Raw genomic sequence first — 4480 nt, 5'->3', positions numbered from 1 at the left:
TTGCATTATCTCTGATCTCTTGATTCAATAAATTAATATGCTGCTTTTTTAACAGTAGCTTAATTTTTGAAGCACAGTCCCTAAAACACTCACATGCAGAGCTGTCTCGGGGGGGGGGGGGAGGGGAGTCAATTGGGGGGACCACCCTGGGCCCCATGCTTTAGGGGGCCCCACAGACAGTGCTATACAGGCCCTGCCACAGCCAGCTCTGCCCCCCACCCCCCTCCTTGCACAGGCTGATATCCCGCACACCCCTAGGAATGACTCTGCTCACATGTGTAGTACTAAGGAGAAGACCCAAGAGAGGTGAAGATAAACAGCAGATAAAGGAACGTTTGTAAAGTTTGATCCTATAACACACGCACATAACAAAAAGGTAAGTTGGGGGTCATAAAGCATGCACATTGCATGAGAAAAGGAGTCAGTTTTGAATCTACCATGAACCCTGGAGGACCAGGGGAAAGGAGAAATATGTCCTGGCCCAGGCCTGTGCTGCTACATCCCCTAATGGTAGCAGAGTGGCACTGCCTATTGCCTTTCTCTTAGTACAGGGCTGGGCAATTAGTTGGGCTTGAGGGCCATTTAGGGAGTTTTAGTGAGCTGTTGCAAGCCGAAGGCCTGGGCCAGTCTCTATGGAGACCCCACCCACTCACTCTGCCCTATGCCCCTGGCGATGGGTATGGGGCAGATGGGCCAGGGTGTGAGCAGTGGGGCTGGCAGCAGTGGTGACACAGGCAGTGGCAGTTAGAAGGAACTGCACCAGGGCTGCAAGAAAGCTGAGTCTGGCCACCGCGCCACTCCAGCCTTCATGGTCCCTCACCTAGGACCAGCCACATGCACCATGGCCCAGGCTGCCCCCCAAGCTTGGGTTGGGCAGGGCTGAGGGACCCACTGTGGGTGGATAAAATCCCTTGCTGGCTGGATTTGACCCACGGGCCACATTTTTCCCGCCCCGTCTTAATGCCTACATTTTCAGGAAGGGGGATAGATAGTTATGCTTAGGCTGGTCCACGGTCATAAAGCCAACTTATTTTTTTTCCCTTACTCCCCTGTGCAGGATGCATGCCATCTGGCTTAAATGTTTGTCCTTGTTATGAGTGCAGTATTATTTAGCATTAGATTCTGCTGCCCTTCTTCATAGTGTCTAGCATCTAGTTTGGCAATAGTATACTAGACTTTATTAGGCCTCTTCCATAACAAGAATGAAGGTAGCAAAACCACCAGAATCTAGATCCAAAGAATAGATTATGCCTCCAGATCCAGCTCTGAGCGAGGACTGGTAGCAGTGTCCCAGAAGGCAATCCGATTCAAAGATACCCGCACAGGGTATTTTTCTTGGCTCCTCCTTCCACAGGAGTATTTGTTTGCTGGAAACCTATATCATTGGCGTATTGTTTTAATTCCCAGATGGCTCAACTACATTGACCAGTGCATGGAAAGGCAAACTCAAAGCTCCTCCTGCAGCCTGCCCTCCTCTCTTCAGCTGCTTCAAGGAAGGAATAATTGGCCTCCAGTATTTGTTTACCTTTGTGTGCACAGATCCAATGTCCAGCTACCTCCTTTAGGATATAATGCAAGCTCTTGTTCCTACCCATTGCACCCGCCTGCAAATGCATATTCCAAATCACAATCTAGCCCACAGTTAATGGATGAGGTAGCTATATTGTATTTGACTTTCATTAAGGCATGTGATACTATCTTATAAATCTTACTCTTGAAATTAGTTCAAGTAGGCTTGAATAGGAATTGTTATAAGGACTGGAAACTGGGTGAAGGACCGTAAACAACCAGTAATGACAGAGAGTACTGGACTGAGATGGGGGAGGATTTTCATGGGTTGTATTAGGTCTCATTTTATTTAACTTCCTCATTGATCTGGAAACAGGGTAAAGAGAACACTGGTAAGCTTATTATGCAACACTGAATTGGGAAGAACTGTACATACCTGGAAGCACAGAGAAATAATGAAAAAAGACCTGAGGTATGAATAAAAGCTCATTGAAGTCACAATGACATTAGCAGGCTTTGGATTGGGACCTTAAAGAGATTAGATAAGGGATGTTAAACTCATTTGCGTCTGTGTTCTAAATGAGTGTCATAGGGCCAGTTCAGAGGCTGGACTGGACCCACGGACTCCCCTTCCCTCCCATATCCCAGATCCAGCACCTGTGGTGCCTGCTCTGGGACCTGCACTGCATGCGTGCAGCACTCACCCTGGCTGGTCCAGGATTTGCATCATGTGCAAGGCCCTCCCTCAGCCAGTCTAGGACGTGCACTGCATACAGTGCTTGCTTCGGCCAGTCTGGGACCCATGGTACACAGACCAAAATAGTTGTTGTGCAGTATGTGGGTCAACTCAGATCCACAGGCATCACTAGGGGCCAAATGATGGGGCTCTGCATGATAGATATGTAGGAATACGACAATAGCATGAGGTCCAGTTTAGAAAAATAAATGTTAGTATACCGGGAGAATAATAATTTACAGCAATATCCAAAGGGAAAGAGAAATCTAAAAAGCAGATAAGAAACTGAAAGCTGATAAAATATGAGTTTGCTTTGTGATTTGGTGAAAAGGCCAGGGAAATTTGGGTCAACATGCACAAAAGAAGCATTTCACAGTAGGGTAACTAACACACAGTTCTTGTGTGACCACACCTGAAGCGTTTGGGGGGCGGGGCAGGGCACAAATTATCTGAAAAGCATTAACAAACTTCAAAGAAATGCAACAAAATTGGAGTTGGCAGAATCAGTTTACAAGGGGAAGTGTAAAATACAAAGCATCTCCGATGCGGCTAACAGAGAACTAATGGCGATACACGTAGAGGTGAGAGGCTTAAACTCGGAAAGTGAAAATCTGAAACAGGAATGCATGCAGAAACAGGAATCTTCGTGACTTGTGATACTTAAAATGAACCAGAAAAAACACTACAGAATGTAACAGGCAAGAATTTCTTATGATGATACCTTTTATTGGACCAACAGTATAACTGGGATAAAGTCAGACAAGCTTTTGAAGTCTGATCAGTACAAGCCAAGCACAGTATAGTGAAAAAAAGAGTGCTTGGCTTGTACTGGTCAGACCCAATCAAAAATATCTTTCATTTGAAAGCTTGTCTACTCTATTGCACAAGTATCAAACAGATTGGCCCACATCCTGGATCCACTGCATGTCCTGGACTGGCCAGAGTGGATGTAGTGCACAGTTGGATCAGGCTCTGGTTGCTCCAGGGCCATGCAGCACATCGCTGGAGCTGTCACCACTGCTACAGGGCTGCGCAGCAAGGCCCCGGAGCAGCCACTGCATGCTGCTCTGAGATTCAAGCTGGAGTGGGCACTGCATCTGGGGCCATCCAGCATGACCTGCATTGCTGCCTATGGGTCACTCTGGGATGCAAGAGCAGCCCCAGGGCTGGATCTTTGACAACCCTGCTCCAATAAAAGATACCACTCTAGGACACCCTTGCCTCTGGCATAGTTTCTGGACCATCATGGCTACACTGTCACTCCAACGCAACCGCAAAATGTAACACACATATCAACCCCGTCTGGAAGATATAAGAATATTGTAATCGGCGTTGACCGCCTCTTACCTCGATGCCACTGAATCACAGGCGTGGGAGTGGGGAGAAGACTCCTGATTTTCACCCAATGTTGTCTGAGGACTCAACAAATTGTTCAGCCTTTGAAGCGGCAGCACAGTCTGGTGGTCAGGGTACAGCTCAGGAGGCCCCATTTCTGCCACTGACTTCCTATGAGACCCGAGGCAGGTCTCTTGGCTTCGGTTTTCTACCTGTAAAATGGGGATAAGGCCCCTCTACACCTGAAGAGGATGCTGGACTAACTTCTTTATGCCACCCCAAGGGTGGATGTGCCACCCAGAGCCCCACCTCAGCTCGTACCCAAGGGCCGGGGGGTTTGGATTTGTTTTCATACATGCTTTGGGCTCTGGGGCCCCCTAGCACTGCAGGGCAGCAGGTATGCGGCCCAGGAGGCGTGTGCCCAGCCGGGCCCGCAGGCTGCGGTGTGCTGGGGCGCTCAGGGGCCTGGCACTGAGGGTGGACACTCGCCCTGCAGGGCGGGACACCGCATTAGGCCGGACCGACTTTGGCCTGCGGCTCAGGAGCCTCATCCTGCTCCTCTAGGCCGCCAGGACCAAGGCAGGAGCAAGGGCCGGGGCCGGGGCTGACAAGACGCTGGGGCCGGGGCCGGGACTGACAAGGCGCTGGCACTGGGGCCGGAGCCAGGGCCGTGCCCAGGAGCGGGGCAAACCCTGCCACCCACGCGCTCTACCTAGGCCGGGGAAAGGGGGCGGGGCTTTGGCCAATAGCGCAAAACCCTCCACGCGTCATTCTGGGTGCGCAGCTTGACCAACCAGCAGCGCCCGTTCGGCCCCGCCCCCTGGAGGGACGCGGGCCCCAGATTGGGCGGCCCTGCCTTGTTGCCGGAAGTGCGCGCCTCTGATTTCCGGAGCGTGGAGC

This window comes from Alligator mississippiensis, chromosome 5 (assembly GCF_030867095.1).
Source record: "Alligator mississippiensis isolate rAllMis1 chromosome 5, rAllMis1, whole genome shotgun sequence".
NCBI lineage: Eukaryota > Metazoa > Chordata > Crocodylia > Alligatoridae > Alligator > Alligator mississippiensis.
This window is presented reverse-complemented; position numbering follows the sequence as displayed.